The following is a 24,670-nucleotide window of genomic DNA, read 5'->3' on the forward strand; positions in this document are numbered from 1 at the left end:
ACACGTGACTCTGGCGTGAACCTATTGTCCTCAGCGGCTGTGGAGCTGGTTCCGTGTTATAGAGAGCTACTTACATCACAATGACAGACTGCTTGGTCCTGGGCGAACCCAGGACTGCGACATGGTGCCCGTGTTGCCTCGAGCAGTGCCCTACATTTGCCCCTATGACGATCTATTGCTTTACGAGTTTTCCGTCAGGAGCGATTATGGAAAGGGGGAAGCATCGTGTGGACAGAGGCCGGGAAGTAAAGTGGGCTCAGCGAAGTGGGCACAATTGATTGGTTCTATCGTTTCCCTCCTGTCTGCTCCTATCAGTTCTGCCTCGATTCTGCAGAGCCAGCTGTTCTCTGTGCACACAGACAACGGTGAGCACTTGCTTCCATTGTTACTTGGGGTTTCTTACGCCCGTCTACTTGTCTAGCTGCTCCCAGACATCAGGCAGAGAGATTGTTCTCTACTGTATCCCGTGGAATCATTTGGGTCATGGAATTAAAATTTACGGTTTCCACTCCATAAGGCAGCATCAAACAATGACACCTCATTTCCTATGGCCGTGTTCTTTGTAGCTAATTGTCTTGTAAAACTGAAATATTCACAAACAGTCGCTCTGACAGCATTGTTCCCCCGCTGTCATGTGAGCAGGCATATTGCAGGGACACATGCTTTGTGCTAAGGCAGATTTGGGGGGCTTCTCCGACATGGAAAATGCCACTTCTCTTTACTTCCATACAACGTCTCTGTCAGCCCTTTTACCTCTCCTGTTTCATGGAGGACACAAACTTTGTTTAAAGGAGAGCAGATGTTAAGTTCTGGGGCACGATCAATTATTTTATCATGCCTCCAGCTTCCGGCACTCGTTTACGAGGAATCTAGTGGCTTTGAAATCTGGCAAGTGACAACGCTAGCACATGGGAGTCCTGCCTGCGCTCACTCACCTATGGGAGGCAGGGCTTCTCTTTCGTTGTTTGGATTACAGACCCGAGGATAAAAGCTGACCCTTCCAGAATGGATGGAGTGATGTCAGGAAAAGCCTGTAACTCCTCTGAACCCCGGGTTTTCTCAGCTATTGGATGGGGTATTGTCCACCTCAAAGGACCATTCGTGAACGAAGATAACGGAGCTGAAAGCCCATGTAGGCAAGCGGTGAGGTGAAAATCTTGAGTGAACAAATATTCCTTGGGTGGAACCACAGTCACCATGCTACTGCTGCCAGCCTAAAGGGTGGAGGTTCAAGTCCACCTAGAGGTACTGCAGAAGAAAATCCTGGCAATCCACTTCTGACCAATCAGCACAGTACACATATGGCTACCGTGAGTCAGAATGGACACGGCAGGTGCACAAAGGGGACAGGACCAACCAGACCCTGTCCTCCCCTGCTTTTTCCCACGACCACTCTCCTTCCTGCCCTATCAGCCTACACGCTCCAGTTCAAGGGTATACTTAGCTCTCTTCAATACTCAGTATATTTAGCTCCTCATTTATTATGGGCCCCTGTTAGAGTTCCCTCTCACATTGTGACTTACATAGTTATACTTTCCACCTCAGAGGATCATGATTAGCTCACATAACTCAGGACCAAACATGTCTGTCTGGAAGATGTAGCGCTAGAATGCTCCTTGGTAGAGAGGATGGTGAGACGTTGTCCCCTGCGCTTCGCAGGAGAGACCAGTTGCTGGAGAAGGACATCATATTTGGCAAAACAGGAAGGTCCTCCATGAGCTGGACTGTCACAGTGGCTCTAACAGTGGACTCAAACATTGGGAAGGTGGTGAGGATGGTGCAGGGTGCAGCGGTGTTGCCTTCTGTTGGACATAGGGTCAAAAGGAGTCACAACTGATAACAGCCTTCTTCGTCATACAGGACTTACGTTATCTAGGAACGAAGACTTGAAATTCTCATGTAGCACAGCCATGCTAACTAACATGCTCTACTGTTAAATTTCTCCAGGAGATCAAACTGATAAATATTAATGGGCATATTTATTACTCTATATTATTTCCCAAATGCCTATTCCTTTTCCAAAAGTCACATTGCCTTGCCAACTTTATATAGTGACATGCACCAGCGTAACTTACATAGTATATCTATATCTATATCTATACCTTTTTTGTTTGTGAACCTCTCTCTGTATATATATGTGTGTATGTATATACATATATGTAAGATATCTTGTAACACAGAAAAGAAGAAACTGTCTAATGGATCATTGTGGCCTATAAATGAGTGGTATACCAATGATTATCTTTACCATCAAACTCTGGAAGAAATCTTTCTCTGTTGGGTTTTCAAATATAGGAGAATTGAAGGATTTGGTATAACTTTAGAAGAAGATTAAAAAAATAAAAATTTCAAAAGTGAAACTCTGGAGAAAAGTTGCAGACATTCATAAAGCTTCGTCTGAGGAAGCTAGGAGTGGGTGTGGGAAAGAAATTCCTCATATTAAGAGCCTACAGAATATCGGCCTCTGGACCTCACTCCCTGGGAAATAACGGTGAATAACAAGAAGCCCCCAAGAAGCAGAGAATGCAGTTGGGTGGTATCTCCTCACTTCCTGATGGATTCACTTGAAGGCAGGGTGGCTAGGTGTCCCTTTGGGGCCTCATGGGAAGAGTCATTGATGATTCTTTTTCTTTACAGATTTACACAGAAGATTCCAGAAGGGAAGATAGAGATTTTTCTCACTTGCACTGTTACATGAGATTGATTCCTGGCCCCTTTCCTTTGTTTTGTTTTAAAACACGGGCCTTTCTCATTGTACTTCCTTGACTGAAAAACGAAAGTGTGAAAGAAAGGTCATGATTGTGTTTGAAATAAAGTCAGACTTTAGATTATGACCTCTAGAGCCCCTTCCATCCTGGCCCATATCTCCTTTTCCAGTCTTTTCTCTCAGTCAGACCACTCAGCACCCTCCACCCCTTGACCTCCACAAAGCGACAAGCACGTGAACAAGTTCAGAGCCTTGTTGCTCAAACGCAGCCTAAATGCCATTGCTTCTATAAAATAGTTCCTGGGCTTCTTCATCTGTGGAGCCATTGCTCACACACACACACACACACACACACATATTTTTTATATATATATATATATACACATTGTTCACTATACACATACACATATATACACACACACTTTGCTCAATACACACATATTTCTATAACGGAGTTTTATTACATGGCGCTACAGTCCTCCCCCCAACCTTCTGCCCTTCAACCTCTTACCTCCCCCGACTCCCAGTGAACTGAGCTCCCACAAGACAGATATTTTATCTTTCTCCTCTTTAAAGCTCAAAACCCGGCACAGGATCTATCCCAAAGTCTTTGCTTGATAAGTTCTGGTTGAACTGTGCTTGCCTCCCGGGATGAAGGGTGCATGGAGAGGAAGGGCGTGGAGAGTGTGTGTGGTTAATGAAAAAAAAAGGATTAGTGTGTGACTTCAGTTCCCAGGCCCTCGCTAGAAGCCCGCTCTCTGGAAGTCCTGATGGCATAGTGGTTGCATGCTGGACTGTGACCTACGAGGTCAGGAGTTTGAAACCACCACAGGAGAAAGATAGGCTTTCACTTCTGCCAAGAGTGACAGTCTTGGAAACCACGGGAGCTGTTCTACCTTGTCCTCACGGGTTGCCGTGACTCAGAAGCAACTCAATGGCGGTGACTCTGGTTGGGTTTGGTCCTCTACTCTGGCCCTAACATTAAGACTTCTTCTACAGTCTGTGCCGGTGACCCCAGAGTAGGGTGAGAATTCCAGAAGGAGGCCATAGGAGATCAGAAAGTCCAGTACGTAAGACTGCAGACTCTGGGAATAACCTCACGTTTGTAATTTGGACTCTCCCAGTCTGTGTGGGCTTGGGGGATTCTATAACTCTTCTTGGACAGTGAAGTACAGGCCCTTATGGATACTACCTCTTAGGGCTGATATGAGGACACAAAAGATAACTCACATAAATGTGGCAGCTAGAATGTGTGGGCTGGAACCGGCTCAAAGTACTGTGTGTGTGTGTGTGTGTATTAATTGTCCATTAGTTGATTGCCACTCATGATGATTCCATCTGTGCCAAGGAGGAACTGCCATCGGGTTTTCAGAAGAAGCAGGCTGCCTGACTGGTCTTCAGAAGTGCAGAATTGGGCAGGTTAGAACGGCTAATCTTTATGTTAGTAGTCAAGCACTAAACTACTTGCGTCATTCAAGGGTCTCCCCTAATTGTTTTCATAGTATCTTATTAATAACTATCATCTTAGTTCAAATGGCATTCTTTTTGTGCCATTTGACAGGTAAGAAAACTGAGGCACAGAGAGGCCAAAGGACTTTCCAAAGATCACTAACTGCTAATTCCATTCCTGGGGCCAGTACCTCGGGATCTGACCCCAAGGATGGAGGGGGAGCGAGACTGCAGAATGGCTGGCCACTTCATGAGTGTGGTATTGGAACCCATTAAGGGCAACACCCTGGACAAGGTTTGAGTCTCTGTGACCCTCAGAGGGAGGCAGGGATTTTCATGGCTTTCGTGGACAAAGGTGGCTTGGTGCCAGCCCTCCAAGGCCACCCCAGCAAGCGGTACAGAAGAGTGACTTAGCACGTGCAAGTGAGCTAGCAGCAAGAGAGAACATGGCCATACTCGGCCTGTTCACCTGTCATTGCTCAACTGATGCGTGGCAGAGCTGAATTCTGTTTCCTAAATCTGGACTCGTAAGCACGTCTTACAATTAGAGCATCTCATTAAAGGCGAACTAGCAATACTATTACTATTCCTTAGCTTTTCCACATTCCAAGGTTTTCTACCATCTCGAGATGTCTTCTGAAATACAAAAGCAGTAGAGGGATATATATCAATCCATATATTCATGCGGTGCTTTTAGGAGTGTGTTTGGAAGGTCAAGTAAATAAGTCCCAAGGGTCACAGACACAGATACGGTTATCATGTAGTAACTGAGAGGCGTCAGTCAAGGAAAGGTAGTGATTTCTTTTCCTTCCCACCTGGAAGCAGCGGGTGTCTGTTGAGCTACTTATTTGCCTTTTTCTGTGTAGAAAGAGTGGCACCATCATTTACATTGTGATACGGGATTTAGGAGTTGGAAGGGTGCTACCACATCTGAATCACAATTCTCAGAAGCAAAATCCCCATTGTCAGAAACCAAAGTCACTGGCACAAAGGTATGATAAATTGGAGACACAGCTGATTAAGCAAGTTGCCCAATAGGTATAGCACTCCATTCAGTGAGCCCCCAATAAAATGGTTTTTAAAAAGAACTCCATTCAGATAATAACTTAGTAGTCAACACATCTTAGCCCCGATTATGTGAAAAGTTTTATTTAGCAAATTCAGGGATGGAGATTGCCATCTCACTTTTATTTCCTTGAAAATAGTGTGATTGAGATAGAAAGTTTCTGATGGTCTTTCCTGTGAACCATATTGGGGCTCTGTTCACTAAAAAGTGCATTTATTCTTTGCCAGTAAAATAATGTGATCATATAATACAGAATGATTAAATGTTAGATTAAAAAATACGACTTTTTAGACTCCTTATGTTACAGGTGATTATCACAGAAGCCAAGTGCTGTGGAAAATATACATCAAAGACAGCACCAGGATCCAGGATTTCTGCCTCGCTGCCTCTTGTTCTTCCTGTAATAATAAATTGACTTATGTGTGTTTGCTATTCCTCAAGCCTTATAAGTCTGTCATATCTGGAAATATAGTTAGTCTGTGAGGACACTTTGGGCTCACACTGATGCTGGCAGTGCTGCATTCCTAAAGGAACCAGCGACACATCTGGAGATGCAAGGACAGGGTGGGATCCCCACTCCTTCTTCTGCCTGCTCATCAGGAGTCCCTTGCTGGTGCAAACAGGCTCATGAGCTAGGATGTGAACCACAAGATTGAGGTTTGTGTCTATCTAGAGGTACCTTGAAAGAAAGATCAGCAATTATCTACTTTGGAAAAAGTGGCCATTGGAATCTATGGGCCTAATTCTACTCTCGCACACCATTGACTGGATGACTACTGGCTTACCTGCTCAGCAGTGTTATCTCTCCATGATGCTACATGGCTGCCTCACCACTGTAGACACATGCTGTATTTCTAATAATATCTCTCCTTCCCTGCTCTATGAACTACCGTGACTGATAGCTTCACATTCTGGGGTCCTGATTGAACTCAAGCTAAGTGAATTATGGCACCATAGTTTCATATATTCCAACCCAATGACATATTGTTTTTACCCCCAGCTCATTACTTTAATGAGTGCAGCAAGTTCGTGTGATATGGATCACAGGAAGTGGACCATCATCTCCCCACAGGTATGATGGGGAGATGATGCTCAATTTCAGAACTCTTTCTGGAGAAGCTGGATGTCTTGGGTGCATCAGTCTTCAACTGCTTCAAACCCTACAGTTACTACCAACTGATCAGATTAGCAACACCAGTGAAAACTACCCTGGGGTTTTGCATGGCGTGGGAAGTGTTTTCCTATATCCTACTTACTTAGGGTTTCCGTTCCCTATTTCTAAACGAGTACACATATCTTCTCATAACATTTCATGATACTTATATACATTTTTATTTGTCTATTATTGTGATACCCAACAAAGCTAACCCACTACCACCGAGTAGATTCGGACTCATAGAGATGCTATTTAGGTTTCAGAGACAATATATCTTGATGGGAACAGACAGCCTCATCTTTCTTCTTCAAAGTGCCAGATGGGTTTGACCCACTGAACTTGAGGTTAGCAGATTGAAAGGGCATATTGATGAATGCCTAACTGACAACACCACAAGGACCCATTACTATCATAGATTACATTCATTAATTTCAAAATGTTAAATCATGCTTAAATTCTTGGCTGGATCAATCCTTGATCGTCGTATAAATATTCATGTTATTCATTAAAATTATATTGCTTTGTCTTTATATTCACATTAGAAAATGGCATTTACCTGAAATCTATTTGCAACTCAATTTAAAACTAGTTTTTAGGATCAAGGTTTTGTTACTAACCTCATTAAAAAATTATCCAACCCTTTCTATGTCCTGAAGTTTTAAACTAGAGAAGATTATCTGTTTCCTACAAGATTGTTTTCCTTGCCTACTAGTCTAAGTTAGCCAAACTCAGGCTTTGAGCACAGTGCTCTATAAAACTGTCCTCACTTCAGACACTAGTCATAGTTCAAGACACATCTGACCAGCTAGACACAAAGCTGGGATTCCAATTATCACCTTCAGGTTTGATTATTTATGATGATACCTCATGGAAGTCAGAGAAGTTCCAAACACGTACATAATATTAAAGTTTTATTACAGCCCAAGGATATAAATCAGAACCAACCTAGTAGAAAGGTCTGGGAAGGTCCCTAGCACCAAGGCTCCATTAACCTCCAGGCATATCAGTTTGTGACATTACACAAAATTGATAACCAGGAAAGCTCACTCTACCTCTGTGCCCAGAATGCTACTGTAGTTTCTTATATGTGGATTAAATCATTAGTCCTGTGATTGGTCTTGATTTCTAGTCCCCCTCTTTGCCTCGGACTCAGGCTGACACCATGTAGCTCAAAGCTCTAATCTACTAATCACATGGCTGGTCTTTCTGCCATAGCCAGCTCCCATTCTGAGCCATCTGTTCTGTACAAACCATCTAGGGGTCCACCGTGAGTTATCTGCTTAACATATTAAGACCCAACCTGAATAGCAAAGTTATTTCTATCCCTAGGGAAATTCTCACCACTCTACTGCAATTCTGTCACCCTGTGGGAGCTTCTGTGGTCCTGTGCTGCTGGAACCTATGCCACCAATATTTTAAATCTCGTCAGGGTCACCCATGATGGATCAGTTTCAGTGGTGATTCCAGACAAAGACAGATTAGGAAGAAGAACCTGGAGCTGAATTTCTTTTAAAAATTATTAACAGCCATGGAGCATGGTCTGATGTAGTACCAGCAGTGGATGCCCTCTGTTTATAAGGCACTCAAAATACGAGATAGATTGGTTATGTGGCTACAAAAAGGAGCTCACATTTAGAAATTATTGTGAGACCAGGCAGTCTATTCGATCTGCTGGACATGGAGTGTCTATGAGTTTGAGTCCTCTCGATGGTACCAAATAACAACAACAAAAATAATCCCAGTGATATAGATGCCATCTCCTAGGGATCAGAATAAGGGTCAATCATAATAGAAAAAATTAAACAAACAAAAACAAAACCTCTTTGCCTTGGAGTTAATTTCAACTCTTTGGAAGTCCATGTTTTGAACAGTAGGGCTACTCCATTTCTTGGGGTCTGGGAGGGGAGGTTGAGGAAAAATGGAGAGCTGACAAAGATGAGGATGAGCATGAAGAAGATGGTCTAAAACCGATGTGACGATGTGTCACTTTTCCTGATGTGATTGAGCTACAGACCTGTATGGTATGTGGATTCGGTGACAATAGAACTGGTGGGGGAAGAGTGGAACTACTTACTCCCCGAGGTTCTTTTGGACCGTGCTTTTTACAGACGAAGATCAGAAGCCTTCCTTCTGAGCAGCTATTGGGTGGATCAGGTCATTTTTTCTCTCTCTAAAACCATTTTATTGGGAGCTCTTGCAGATACCATACGATTCTATAGTTCAATCACATCAAACAGTAGTGTACAATCGCTACTACCATTTTTAGTTGGCAGCTAAATGCCAACTGATTTCACCACCCAGAGATCCATTAAAACCAGACCCATTTTTCTGTCTAGTCCATTCTAATGCATAGTGTCAACTTTCACAGAACTGACGGCTTTCTACCAAGGAACCGCTTCCTCGTTTGGTCCACACTTCGCATCTGAGCACTTAACTGCTGAGTCACCAGGGCTTCCAGGGACACGTGACATGCCTAGAAAACCACCTGAGGTTTGCGTTTCAATTTTGTCCCCTAACATTGGTACATTGACACTTTCTTCCTTTTCCTTAGTCATGTTTAGTCATTTATATTTTCTTAGAAAATGAATCATCTCCAAATTTAGCTTCAAAGAGTTGCAGCTAGTATTCATTTGTAGTTATTATAATCCTTTTGCTTTACCCTACCACCACTTAATTTTAAATGCTGTGCATGGGTGCTTTTTCTCATCATTGTTGCTCATATTAGAGTTGCTTACTTCATTGGTCTTGGCAAAGCATCGATTATTAGATTTATTTATCAGTAGTATTGTTATTCTGTTTGATTTCTTATTATTATTTTATGTGTCACTTGTTCTTTTAAATGCTTTGTTATGAATAGGATGGAAGTTTACAGAGAAAATCTATTTTCCATTCAACAATTCAAACACCTTTTGTTTGTCATTGATTGTATGCCCCCCATCATCCTTGAGTTCCCTGCTATCATTTTTCCTTCCTGCCTTCTGGACTTTGTCTTTCTGTATTTTGGTATATGAAACCCACGATTGATAAACCTATAGGGACAGCAAGTAGAATAAGGGTTTTGGAGGTGGGGGTGGGGGAAATAGTGGTGGTGGTGGGAGGTACAAGGAAGACAATGTTAAAGAAGTCAGGAAGAAAAGAATGTTTGGAAACTGTGGTACCACTTGCATAATAATGTTTGATGTGATTGAACTATGGAATGATATGATATATGTATTAACTCCCAATAATACATTAAAATAATTTAAAAAAAGAAACAGGGGGAAAATTGAAAAAAAAAAATTCTGGCCCCTTTTCCTTAAAAAAAAAGTAAAGTTCATTTGCCAAAGGAAAGCATCTTGAAAAATCTGTAACATATTACTAAGATGTTCTCTACCAATTTATTCTCCCACCGTTCTTTCTATAGAAAATTGGAAGCTGAGTTAGGGATTGGTTACAGAGACAAGAAAAAAAAAATACTTCTCACATAAGACTGGAGATACGTGGTCCAGGTTACCATGTGGGCTCCAAATTATGGAACGGGAAAACCAGATTCTTCCTCTCCAATCTTCCTTTAAATGGCTCCAGGGGCTACTTTGGGTCTTATAGTTCCATATACATTTTAGAACCAGTTTGTCAATTTCTGAAAAATTAGCTGAGAGTTTGATAAGAGTTGCTTTGAAATAAATAAGTAAAGTGGGTACAATTGCCATCTCAATAATATTAGCTCTTCTGATCCACAAACATGGGGTTGCTATTTATTTAGATCCTACTCAATTTCTTTCAACTATATTTTACAATTTTCATTGTACAAATCTTAAACTTACTTAATTTTATTTGTAGATATTGTATTGCTTTTATTGACCTTATACATGAGATTTAGTGTTCAATTTGGGGTTGCTTGTTGCTCATATACAGAAATACAGTTGAGTTTAGTACCATTGATCTTATATTCTGCCATCTTTGTTAACCCACTTGTTAGTTCTAACGGTTGTTTCACTCAATTTCTTAGAATTTTCTGTAGAAAAACAGACCATAAAAATAGAGATAGTTTTCCTTTCTAATCGGATGCCTTTTATTATTTTTCTTGTCTAATCTCCCCACCAACTATTTCTCAGACACGCTGAAGGTGACACCCTTATCTTATGTCTGATCTTTGGGTGAAAGCATTCCGTTTTCATTTAGTATGAAGTTGTTCTGTACTTATTTTGTTTATTCTCCTGCTTAGAATACAGAAGATAAATATGAACTAACTTGCCCCCCACCTTATTATATGTTTACTGAGACTTAAAATTGTTGTCCTTTGTGGATTTTCCTAGAATCTGTCTGGTGAGGATCTGCCTTCTTTAGGATTGGGTAAAACATGTTGATTCATCTCTAACATTCTGCATATCATGGTCTTTATTTAGCCTCGGCAACATTCCTTCTCTTCCATGTAGCATTCCTTCCTCTCGATATCTGCCACAATCTCATTTGGGAACATTAATTCATGTATACATGCTCTTCATTGTCTCCTAACCCTATTCACTGTCTTTCCACCCACATCCCTGTGATTTGAACTCAGAGAGAACATCTAGGATGAACTGGTACTGTGTCTGAAAACGCTAGTCCAACTGCAAATCCAGCTCCACCGTTCGCCAGCTGTGCAATCTTGAATCAGTTACTTAGTTACTTAGCGTCTCAACTTCCTCATCTATAAACGAGGATGTTATGTACCTGTCTTATGACCAATACTCTTGTCTTGGAAGTACATAAAATAACTTAGACTGGAGTTTTACAACGAGTGAGTTCTCAATAAATAAATTAAAGTTATGAACATTATAATCAATGATGCAATTGTTCAGAATATCAATTCTTGCATTCCTGCTTCAGAGGTGGATTTAATGATCGTATTGTATGTTCAATTTCCTTGCATTCCTTCCCTTTCTTGGTCATTTTCATTTTATTCTCTTTCTTCTTCTCCGTCTTTACCTATAAAAGCAATCGTCATTAAGTCGATGCAAACTTACGGTGACCTATGTCTGTCAGAATAGACTCTGCCCCACTGGGTTTTTAATGGCTTATTTTCTGGGTGTAAATCCCCATACCTTTCTTCTGGTCCTCTGAACAGACTCAACCATCCAACCTATCAACTAATAGCTGATCATGACAATGGTATGCACTGCCGTGGACCTCTGTTCTCTCCTTAGGACAATCTAGTTGTGATCCAAGAGGCGTTGCGTCTTTCTGAAGTCATTTTAAAGTTCATTTCAAGAGATACATACATACACACATATTTTAGGTTTGGGGTAAACTGGTTTCGTTAAGTACTGTCATGTACTTGCATCTCTCTCTTCTCCATCCATGGTTTGCACTCAGGCTCTGGGTTGTGTGCGTCCTGCTTTTTTTGTGCCCTCCTTGGCTGGTGTGCATCAGAACGTGGAGGAGTGGGTCCTTCTCTTTGTCCTCTCTGCAGTGGGTCCTTGGCCACCAGAAACCTCAATGGGAAGGCAGAAAGCTGTGCTCCTTTGTATTTCCTTGTCTTCTCAGCTTCCCCAGGGATGCTTCTTTTTGCTACTGCATTATGTTCTTCACCTGTTTTCCCAGATCTTAGAACCAGCATTGAATAATATATTTGAATAGTTCGTAGCACATGTTACTCTTGCAGCTCTTCCTGCTTGGCCTTTGCTTGGTGAAACATTTCTCAAAATATATCACATCTCCATCAGTCCTCTTATTCTCTTTGTCTTTTCTTACTGATTTCTGGAACTTTCAGTCCCTGCGTGGATGGGGCAAGATTAGAACAAAGAGGTCTCCTCCAGACTTTTTGCAGAATACTCTGAGAAATGCAGAGGATGAGTGGATGCCTGTCCCTTCCCTGATGCAGCTTGTAGATCGCTAGGGCAGGACACAGATGAGGAGTGAATACAAGTATCTATTTCCCTCGTCTTGGCTGATGGTCTCTCTTCCCCCTCCGTTCAGTTCTTCCTACCATCGGACTGAGGCTGAGGACCGGCTAGTTCACCCACATTGGCCAGGGACGTTGTTCATGGCTAGTGTCTGTCTCGGTTTGTCTCTGCCCATGTCTGATTGATAAATGTTTTGAACAGTACCCTACTCAAAGCACGTGTCCAAAATCACAAAACCAAACCCACCGTCAGTGACTGGACCCTGACTCCTAGTGACCCTTGTAAGGCGGAGTACTGGGACTGCTCTCTCTTAGCCTTTCAGAGGCAGTTCGTTTTTAAGGGAGCAGACGGCCTTGGGAACACATGTCCGTTTTCCATCCACACCCAAAGGAAATTTTCTTCAATGCAGCTACGTTATTTTTGAGTTTTTATTTTAGGGTCTTCCTGGGCTTTTCAGGGGGTTGAAAGAAGCTACACTTGGAGCTGTGAGTCAGGGGCCAGGTTGTAATGGAAGTCTTCATTCGAAGGGATACGAAAATCATGATATGCTATAGTTTCTGTGACTGTATTAGGCAATTTCATCTAATAATCATGCTGATTTTTCTCTCTGGGTAAATTTTCCCTGAGAGGAGGTTAGTCTCATTGGGAGGTGAATTCATTCTCTCGAGTCATTACGGGTTCCAGTTAGCGCTCTGCAGCTATAATTAATTAAACGACACATAAAGTTCACTAAGATATAAAATTCCTCATGTCCCTAGTGGAGATTGAGGAAGAAAGTTAAACAGGTTCATACTGCGTAGAGCCAGGATGCCCTGGAACTTTGGGAAGGAGTCTCAGGTCTGTGCTTTTTGCCTCCCACTTCCTGTTGGTGCAGGGTATTTTTGTGAGTGGGGGTGGGAGGGAATTGTTTTCTTCATTCCCACTTCTGTATTTGATAGATTTTGAGGGGATAATCCATGTGTTTTCTCTGACAATAAGATCTGAAAAGAGGGCCATAGTAAAAAGGAACAAATATCCTTTCGTTTCATTTAAATGCTAACATAAGGCATGACCATTGAGTGATTGCATTACAAAACAGCCCCTGGTTCTGCCATTGTTAAGTGTGATTTGATGCGTCCTTTATAAGCATCTATTCTCATGGGTTTATATCTTGGCCAAAATTGTCCCTTCAGGCTGAAACTTGGCAGACATCTCCGCCTAATTACAGTCATTTTCCTTTTTGGATTAAGAAGTGGAATTATTACAGTGCTTTAAGCCCACCCAGTCTCATATTTTCCGAGGTTTGTATTCATGGGCACATAAAGTGTGAGCTCTTGATCCTTTCTAATGAAATGGCAACTTAGCAAGGACAATGGGTTTGTTTAGGGCTCCAGAGCTCCCTGATCCTGGGATTCCATGGAGGGGGACTAATCCTTGCTCAGGCGATTGTAGCAAGACCATAAGGAAATCACCCTAGTGGGGGGTGTGATGGGGGGTGCATGAGCTGTCAAGAAAGCCTTGGGGTTTGTTGCCTTCAGGAGGCAGAGGAGATGTCTCTCCTGTCACATTGCTCCCTTGATTCTCAGCTGTTTCCCTGCACTTCTACCATACATTTCCATTCACCCTCACGCATCACACAGTGGGCACAGCCCCTGGGAGCTGGTGGTGACTAGCGGGGTTTCTGCTGTCATAGGAAAATCCCTGGGTTGTGTTCGTCACTAGCAGCATTGCTGTGTTGTTCTCGTGGAGATATCGGGGTAGATTTAATGACCAACCATGTTGTTAATTATAGTGGAGTCAGGAGCCCCAGGACAATCTCATACACACTATGGCATTGCATGACAATCCCAGGCACAACAGACAAGATGCTGACTGGTCCTTTGCCATCCTACGACCATCAGATGTTGAGGCCACTATTGCCTTTCAACCTTGGGGTCTCATCTTTCAGTATTAAAGTACATGACATTCTACTTTAGTCCAAAGACTTTATATTGGCTAATTTTTGGAAGTAGATCATCAGAGGTTTCCCCCCTAGTCGGTCTCCATCTGGAAGCTCCACTAAAAGCAATCCACCATTGATGAACCTGCTGTTATTTGAAATACCAGTAGTTGTATAAATATACTTATATATAATGATAGGGAAGTAAATCGATGTACATATATTTATATGTTAAGTATTAAGGTAGCAGATGGACACTGGGAATCTACTCAAGTACTCCCTCAACACAAGAACACTTTGTTCTAATAACCTGGCATTCTGTGATGCTCACCTTCCTGGCACAATCACTGAAGACAACATTTGCATAAGCAAATATGGTGAAGAAAGCTGATGGTGCCTGGCCATCAAAAGATATAGCATCTGGGGACTTAAAGGCTTGAATATAAACAAGTGGCCATTAAGTCGAGAAGCAACAAACACCACATAGAAGAAAGACACCAGCTTGTGTGATCATGAGGTGTCTATGGGATCAGGTATCAGGCATCAAAGACCAGAACAAAAAATCATATAGATGTAGTTGAGGGGGAGGGCAGAGTGGAGACCCAAAGCCCATCTGTAGACAATTGGACATTCCCTGACAGAAGGGTCACAAGGAAGAGAAGCCAGTCAGGGTGTAGTATAGCACCAATGAAATACACAACTTTCTTCTATTGCTTTAATACTTCCTGTCCCCACTATCATGACCACAATTCTACCTTACAAATCTGGCTAGACCAGAGCATGTACACTGGTACAGATAAGAGCTAGCAACACATGGAATTCAGGACAGATAAACCCCTCAAGACCAATAATGAGAGGAGAGTAAGAGGACGATGGGGGGAGAAAGGGGGAACCAATCATAATGATCGACATATAGCACCCCCCAACGGGGATGAACAACAGAATAGTGGGTGAAGGGAGACAGTGGTCTGTGAAAGATGTGAAAAAAATAATAATTTATAAATTCTCAAGGGTTCCGGAGGGAGGTACAGTGGGGGAGGGAGGAAAAAAAATTGAGGAGCTGATACCAAGGGCTCAAGTGAAGAGAAAATGTTTTGAGCATGATGAAGGCAACATATGTACAAATATGCTTGACACAATGGATGGATGTATGGATTGTGATAGGAGCAGTAAGAGACCCCCCCACCCCACCCCCCGGGAAAAAAAGCAAAGAAATACAGTGGCATAGCTTCCACATCCTTACAACCATAGTATCACAGCACAGCCCCAGGGTTGAGTGATGGTGGCAGTCTGTGACCTCCCTCACGAGGCCCCAGAAAGCCCTGGGAGTGATTTGTTTGCTTTCTCTGACGACTAAGTCTCACTTTTCCCAGAGTTATTGAAAACATAGAGCACAATGGATACTCTGAAAATATTCATTTCTCCTTTGATACAATAGGTAGGATTTGACTTAAAATTTGACATCTTACCTCTGATGTCCCTGTTTGACTATCAAAAGCTTGAGAAAAGACATATCTGTTTTCCGATGAAAGTATTGTGGACAAGAGTTAGAAAGCTTTTGCAACTTTGAGGCAGCATTCCTGACGAAAACCGTCAGCTTCCACTTGCAAATTTTGTGATGAAACCAGAAAGGTTTTTGCAGCTTACAGCCTGGAATTCCCTGGGCTCTTGCTTGTAAATCTATCGAGAAATGTGTCATGAATATGTAACATGCAGGCCAATGCTGAAGATAGCATTGCAATATAAATAGGCTACATGGGCTTTTCAGAAAAGCAACAGGAGTTGGTGAACATAAAATTACACGCACATTAAAAATAAAACTACTCATTTTTGTTTTGTTTTGTTTTGAACACTGTGCAGTCTATTGAGGAGGCTTTGGCACCCAAATGCTGACGATGCAGGAGAGAACAATTTGTTGAGTCAGTCTCTTCTAAGAGCCACCCTGAACGAGTCCCATGGTGTGAAGGGAGAGGCTGCTCAGTCACTCTGTGAGGGCTCAGGGTTTATTTTACTTAGAAAGTTTGGTTATTGGTGCAAATTCAGTGAGGAAATAGTGTATGCCAATGGTACATTCAACCAAAGTGCCTACGGCAATTAGATGAAAACTTAAAAAAAGCTTTTGAATGGTGCTATGGGCTGAGTGGTGTCTTCCAAAAAGTGTGAGTTAGAAACTCAAGCTTCTATGTCCCTGGTTAGAATTCAAGGTGTACTGTTTTATGTTAATGAGACAAGACTAGGGTATGGTGTGTCCTAAATTATGAGATGTTACACAAGCAAGCAGAGGTGGGAGAAGATTGATGCCAAGCCAGGTGGAGACTTTCAAAGAACCAGGAAGCAAGCTAGAGACTAGGACCTTGCTCCAGAGCGGACCAAGAGAGAGTCCTCCCCAGAGGAGGAGCCCGGGATGCAGACTTTGAGCCTCCTAAGCTGTGAGAAAACAAATCTTGCACCCCCCGCCGGTGGTGTATCTCTGTTACTGCAGCATTAGACGACTAAGAAAAATGGTAAAACTGAACACATTGTAATTGAACATCATCCTATTGAAGACGATTGAACTACCTCCTTGGAACAGAAGCAGAAACAGTGTAGTGTAATGAGCTATGGAACCAAAATTTAGAATAAATAAAGTAACAAAAATTGCAGGTACCCTGGTGTAATTCCTACCCTGGTGTAGTGCACGGTGCTGGTGATATAAAGAGATGAATTATTTCTGCCTTCTTTAAATGTTGAATGTAAATTTGCTTGGAATTAATGTCTGTTGAGAAATCACTTCACAGTAAACATGGCTGCCTCTTAGGGTAATATTTTTTTTCCTCCTAAATGGTATTCTTATTACTTAATTATTGTTGTTTTTGTAGAGGAAGCAAGACATTCATGGTTGAAAACCACTGCGTATAGTTACACTGGAAAACTGTGTCCTTCATTTTACTTAATTTTATAATTTTTCCATTAAAATTTTTAATTTAAATTTCCATTGAAATGTTTCCATTTAACTATTTTATATGTATTATTATTATTATACATATACGTACTCATACATATGTATTATTACACGTGTTGTTCTGTTGGTTGCATTTTTCACCATGTGCCAGCATTCTCATTATTTCCATTCTGTTTGCTCCATTTCCATTACTCTAGCATCGTGTCCCTGTTCCCATCAAGAGTGACAGTCTCAGAAACTCACAGGGGCAGTTCCACCCTCTCCTACAGGCTCACTGTGAGTCAGCATCGACTTGATGGCAATGAGCTTGCTTTTTTTGGTTTTGGTTGACCCTTTGGACTTACATAGTTGATTATTAAGGGAAGACTGTATTCACAGTTTGTTGTTTGTTTTATAAGTCAACCTATTATTTGGATGAAAACTGACCATGGGGAATAGTTTCAGTCCAAGTTCAAAGGGAATTTTAGGGTGATAGCTTCAGGAATTCCTCTGATCTTCAGCAGTCCAGTTACTGTTGTTACTTGCCATTGAGGCGCTGTGGTAGTTATATAATCTGCTGCCGACTTGAGACTATTAAGAGTGAAGGGGTGGAGTTTAGCCTGTCAGTCAGGTCACTGCTTGATGACCTCATTTTGGAAGTGCTATGGAGATAAATGGCTTGCTGAAGGCAGGACACACAGACTCTCTATTTTGTCTTCCTGGTGACAAGACACATGGAGCTATGCTAGAGCCCTAGAGCTGGAGGAGCCACCTGGAGAGCCCTGCCAGTGCTGAGATGCTTCCACTGTCACTGGATCCACAAGACTTCCCACCCACTGGCCTGTGATCTTCATGCCATTGCATATGTTGTGTGAATCTGAAGAGGAATTTATAGACTGGTATCGGACATACGGGCTAATATTGGTTTTATGGACTTGACTGGGATTGGGCTGGGATATTTTCTTAATATACAATTACTCTTTACATAAAGCTCTTTCTTATACACACATGAGTCACCCTGGATTTATTTCTGTAGTCTACCTGGACTGACACAGTCTGTTCTGACTCATGGTGGCCCTATGTACACCATTCAGTTCTGCACCATCTTCACAATTTCTTATGTTTTAGTCCATTTTTGCAGCCGCTGTGTCAATCTTGTCTAGAGCCCTCCTCTTTTTGCTGCCCCTCCACTTAACTAAGCATGATTTCCTTTTTCAGGGACTGGTGTCAACTGATAACATGGTCAAAGTACATGAGACAGAGTCTCACCATCCTTGCTTCTATGCAGCTTTCTGGTCGTACTTCTTGCAAGACAGATTTTGTTGGTTCTTTTGGCAGACCATGGTACTTCCAATATTCTTTGCCAGCACCACCATTCAAATTCATCAGTTCTTCTTTGGACTTCCTTATTCAATGCCCAGCTTCCACATGCATCTGAGGCAATTGAAATACCATTGCTTGGGCCACATGCACCTTATTCTCCTTGCTTTTCAACACTTTAAAGGTTCCCGTGGAGCAGACTTACCAATTGCAACTCGCCTTTTGATACCTTGACTGCTACTTCCAGGAGCATAGAATGTGGATTCAAGCAAGAGAAAAATTCTGATAACTTCAATCTTTTTCTACATTTATGATGGTTCTGTAATGACTAATTACAACATTCTTTGCAAAATCTGGCACATGGTAAGACTAATAAATGTTAGCTGCTATGATTCCTCAAGTATTCCTTGGGGAGCCCCCGGGACCAATATCTGTGGGTGTACAATTAGCGCTGAATATTGTTTTCCAAAAATCCTGGCTCCTGGAGCAGGCTAGGCAAAGCTTAGACATCGGACGGCGGATTCCTTCTTTGTCCTAACACCTGCCTGCTTCTTCCCCTTCCAGGAAAACCCTCGAGTAACACTGCTTCCTGGGTAGAGAGTTGACCTGTCATGCAAAGACATCCATAGAGTCCCCATGTCCAAGTTGAAGAGCAGCTCAGCAACCACACATCTACTAGCGTCTCAAGGCTGAGGAAAGGGAATCTAGAAAGAAGCAACTTATTTGACCAAAGGACAGCCTGGAATCATCAGGCCCAGGACTCAGGCCTTCCGTGTAAGGTATGTCTGGGTGGGTTAGAACCATCAGCCTTTCAGCTAGTGGGTGAGTGTCTAAAAGCATTTCTACAGGCCAGGACTTCCATCAAGAGCCAAATACTCTTCAGCTACCAGAAGAGCTTATTCTGCGGCCTTTATCAACACCAAGAGCTCACTGGTTAATGGGCCCAGTCAGAGGTTTATGGAGTCTGATCAGGCTTGGTGCTCCCTATCCCTTACCTCCAACCTTTGCCCAAAGAAGCAGCCTTAGCCTTACCTTCCCCCTCTTTTGATGAACACCTCTTGTTTCCCCCACGTCAAATTTCTCAAAGCCCTCTCAGTACATCAAGCCCTCTCCCAGGCTGAGCCCTAGCACCTAACTTTACCTTCCGGGGAAGCTTCTACCAACTCTTCCCCAACCAGTACTTCCCTTACCTGTCCATGGCAATGAGCAAAATCTAATGTCAACTCCTCCTTGAATCTTCCGTGCTTACAGGGTCCCCAGAGCTTGGTTTTGACTTGCCACATTACCATGGTTGGTGCATGTGTGTCTCCTTCTGGACAAGACCCCTTCGTTCTCATTTCTTTCTCCCTCCCTCTCAACACATGACCTGGCACCTAAGAAGTGCCCCATGCAGACTGGTTAAATGAATGAATTAATGACCCTGCCCGCATTTGAAAGCTCTTCTCCCCATTATAGCTCCAGAGCTCTCTCCCCTCTGCGTTTAGATTCTGGAGCTCAATTAAGTTTCCAAGTGTAAATCCTGCCTTTTAATTAAGAACTGTGAGGGAAAAAATGTACTTGTGATTGTGGGCATCTTTTCCACCTTGGATGCCTACACTCTTTGAACCTTTGCTGGTTTTTGAAGCCCTGCCCGCCCTGAGATCCTGTCCCTCCCTGAGTAAGCCGATGGTGAGAGTGAAGGCGACGGGTATCTTTGTATCTGACACGATGTTGGAGCGTCGCCTTCCTGTTTGCTGCTGTTTCCTTGTCATGGACCATTAGCAGTTTCCAAAGGCAATATCCTTTCACCGTCACACGATGCCATGGGGGGCCATTTCAACAACTTCAGATGAGGGCATTAAGTGCAATTTTGGATGAGAGTCAGCACATAACCAAATAAAAATAATAAAGGGAAAGCTTGCAGGAGCCATTTGGAACGCTGTCCTGCGCTGAATTCATTTGCAGCCTCGCAGAAACCCACCCATCACTGATGATCAGCCCCGAGCCCCACCGTCCCTTATTTAATTGTAAAGTATTTCATCCCTCAGAAGCAGCCTTCCTCATCTGCTTTGCCTTTTCAGGAGATCATCTCTGTGGAATGCTGAGATTCTAATCAGTGGGAAAGAGGAAAAGGCAGGTTTTGATTTCAGAAAGAAAAAAGAAAAGCACTTCTTATAGCTTCTCGCGTCTCCTTACAATCTCCTTCTTGGAGATGCTTCTAAAATTGGTGTTTGACACTGAGGAGAAGGAGGAGGAAAAGCAAGGTGGGTTTCTTAGGCTCAGGCATCTAATCGAGTGCGAACTCCTATCTCACTGCACCTGGTCTCCTTCTGGAGGGAGGTTACGGATGAAAACCAAGCACGGGGATTTCCTCTAGACCAGTATTCCCATGGCCAGCCCTCCTGAGAACACACTTTCCACTAGTTGAGTGAGTACCCCGGATCTGGAACAGAAAAGTCTCAGGTCTTGCCAAGTCAATACAGTAGGCCTACATCAGCACGTCCCCAATCTGCCTGAAATCACAGGCACCGGGAAAAGGGCAGCTAAAACTGCTGATTTCCAGGTTCTTTCCCTAAAAATTGCGACTTAATTGGGAATTGAGAATAGGTAATGAGAATCCCTATTTTAAGAAGTGGTTCTGGATGAGCCTTATCATCTGATGTTTGAAAACACAGTCCTATTTGTCTCTTCTCTTCCTGAGCTGTCACTGGTACCCGACTGGTCTTGCTATGAAGTGGTGGGACTAAGCATGGGCCCTGTCTCTAGAAGTCCACAGTCCAGTAGAAACTGACACCGCGTCTAGAGAGCTGCCAGACACGTTTTTGTCTTTAGTGTTTCTACACTCTGGGAAGCACCTGGGTAATCCCAGTCCTGAGGTAGTCAAAATCAGCCAGTCAAGGCATGCTTGTCTAGTGTTTGTTCAAGATCCCATTCCTGAGGACTTTGAAGGTCGTATCTTCCGGATGCTTGTAAGCATCTACGGTCCAACTTAAGGATGAACCATGCTAATGGAAGACTCAGAGGACTGTTAAAAGCATGGACTCCTGGCTTGCATTCCAGATATTCAAACACTCTGCTTGGAAGCGGTTCAACTCATCTGTACTTTTATCAAGTGTTTCGAGGGCTTAAGGTTAGCCAAATTTGGACAGCAGGAAATTGTGATCCACTCCTTATTGAATACTTAATCATTTCGGGAACATTCTTACCCAGTGTTTGGTATATATTTCAAAGTCAAGAAATCTGCTGCCACTATGTGGTATAAACAATATGCTTGGCTGCTAACTAAAAGTCTAGTGGTTCAAGTTCACCCAGAGGCACCGCAGCCAAAAAGACCTGGTGATCTACTGCTGACGAATCAACCATTGAAAACCCTACAGAGCACAACCTCACTCTGACACACCCGAGTGCTGAAGAGTCAGCATCCATTTAGCAGTAGCAGTAGGACAGAAAAAGAGGAGCCCATACTGCAGATCATATAAACGTCTAATTACTTTAATCATCAAGTGTTCTCTCTTAGGATTAACTGAAGTCAACCTTTGCTTTAATTCTGTCCACCAACCTTATTCGATCACCAACCTTATTCGATCACCAGGAAAAGGATGGTGCCAACCGTGGTCAGCTGTCACTCGCCAGCAGAGTGAAAATTTAAGATCGTGTTATTTTCCAAATACTTGTGGATCACATCAAATGCAAGGGAAATGCTGGGCCAATAGACGAATCCCCCATGCAAGTGCCAGACACCTGGATTCATTAGACCTAGTACTGCTCATGAAATTCTGTAGACTCAAGTCAGAATACAGGTAGGATGAAAATGGACTCTTTAACATGATCATCTTGCAGCCATATGAAAATTACTTAGGGTCTCCAAACTTTCGTTTTCTTATGTGTGACGTGGGAGTAGGTAATATCACTGCTGTTAGTAGATGTCAGCAGGTCTATTCCAATTCACAGGGGCCCTACGGACAACAGCCTGAAACGCTGCCTGGTCCTGTGCCATCCTCACAATTACTGTTGTTTGAACTCACTGTTGTAGCTACTGTGGCCATCCATCTCATTAAAGGTCTTCCTCCTTTTTGCTGCCCCTGGTCTTTACCAAGCATGATGTCCTTTTTCAGGAACTGGTCTCTCCTAAAAACATGTCCAAAGTATGTGAAATGAGGTCTTGCCATCCTTGCCTCTAAGGAGCATTCTGACTATTTTATGTTCACCCTGCTTATGATATCATATCAGACCATTGCTGATGTAATATGATAGCAGTGGGAAAGTAAACTATAAGAGCTGACAATAATAACGCTAACAATCACATAGAATGATGAAACAATACCCATGTGGGAACCATAAATAAATTCCTGTTATATTGATTCCAGTTTACGGGGGCCCCATGCCTATGAGAGTAGAACTGTGTTCTATAGGAATTTCTATGGCTGATATTTTTTCTTTTCTTTTCAGAAATACTTAGCCAGGATTTTCTTCCAAAGTAGTTGGGGTGTATACTTGAACCACCAGTCTTTCCAATTGCACCGTCAAGGGATTCCATGAAAACCAAAGCAAACACTGATCCTGTGTTTATTACGTGCCCTGGTGGGTGTTCTTATGTGTCCCTCTGTGGTCACTCTCTGCTGGACTCCTTTAAGTTAAGAACTGTTTTATTCCCATTTTCCATTGTTGTATTCTCAGCACCTAGGACAGAACCAGTGTACAGTAACTGCTCAATAAATATTTGTTGCACAAGTAATGAATATACTATTCATTCATCTAATTTTCAGGACAACTCTCTTAGTAAATGCTACTGGTGAAGAAGTCCCAAACCCTCACAACTGGACCAATAGGTAACCTCAATGAAGTTTTCAAGGATTTTGTCTTGCTTAGGTCCACAATCAATGCTCATGGAAGCAGCAAGAGATCAAAAGATCAAAAGATGCATTGCATTTGGCAAATCTGCATGAGACCTCTTTAGAGTATTGAAGAGCAAGGATGTTATGTTAAGGACTGAAGTGTGGCTGACGTAAGCCATAGTATGTTCCATGGCCTCCTATGCATGGGAAACTTGGACATTGAATAAGGAAGACTGAAGAAAAATCAATACATTTGATATGTGGTTCTGGAGAAGAATATCGAAAGTACCATTGACTGCTAAAAAGCAAATGGGTCTGACTTGGAAGAAGTCGGGCCAGAGTGTTCCTTAAAGGATGGTGAGACTTTGTCTTATGGACTTTGACTGTATTTTTAGGAGGGACCAGGCTCTGGAGAAGAACACCTGCTTGTTGGAGTGGAGAGGCAGTGAGTAAGAGAAGGGCCCTCACAGCGATGGCTTAGGAGTGGGTGGTGTTTCATTCTGTCATGCAGAGGGCTGCTGAGGGTCAGAACGAACTTGATGGCAACAAGTTCAACTAACAACGACGGCCCTTTTTACCTCGGGAAAACAGAGACTCCATAAGTTCACGTTGTGTTTTCAACCAGTGGAATAAGGCTTTAGACCCAGAAATAGTCCTGTGACCTGTAACCAAACAAACGAACCAAGGCCACCTGGCCAGTTCTGATGAAAAGTATCTCCTAAACCCGAAACCCAACCCAGTGCCATTGAGTGGATTGCAGCCCATAGCGACCCTATAGGAGAGAGTAGAACAGCTCCATGAGGTATTTGAGACTGTAAATCTTTATGGGAGCAGACAGCCTCATCTCTCTCCTATGGAGTGGCTGGTGAGTTTGAACCACAGACATGTGGTTAGCAGCCAATGCTGCTCAGGGCTCCTTAGAGAAACCACTACCAACTAATAATCATACATTCTGTGTCATTAATTTGTAATATTAGTTTAACTTTAAATTCTTCTTCTGACACTTTGTAATATCCGTTGCCAGAGACCAGGTATTTAATTTGGTCATGATTTGTGATCCTTGCCCTAGAGATCTTAAGGTCCGAAGCTCAAACCCATCAGCTGTTCTCCAGGAGAAAAATGAGGCTGCCTACTTCGGTAAAGATTTACAATCTCAGACACCCAAAGGGGTAGTTCTACTCTGTGCGACAGGGTCATGTTGAGGCAGAAGCAATTCGATGGCAGTAGGGGTCTAGTGTACGCATGTTCATGCTCAGATGCTGGGAACCACGTGATAGGGCAGCATCATTCTGTCTTGCCCTATGCTGGGGTCTTTCCTGATTGCTTTTGAAAGAGCATGCTTCATTCCAAGCCTTTGCTTGACTTTTCCTCCCAGTAAACAGTCACAGAAAAAAGCAAGAACTCTCTAAAACTGCTGGACTGACAATGAAGTATGCAGTGCTCCGGGCTATGTCTT

This window comes from Echinops telfairi, unplaced genomic scaffold, assembly GCF_000313985.2.
Source record: "Echinops telfairi isolate 266 unplaced genomic scaffold, ASM31398v2 ScPeMD7_23;HRSCAF=83, whole genome shotgun sequence".
Taxonomy (NCBI): domain Eukaryota; kingdom Metazoa; phylum Chordata; class Mammalia; order Afrosoricida; family Tenrecidae; genus Echinops; species Echinops telfairi.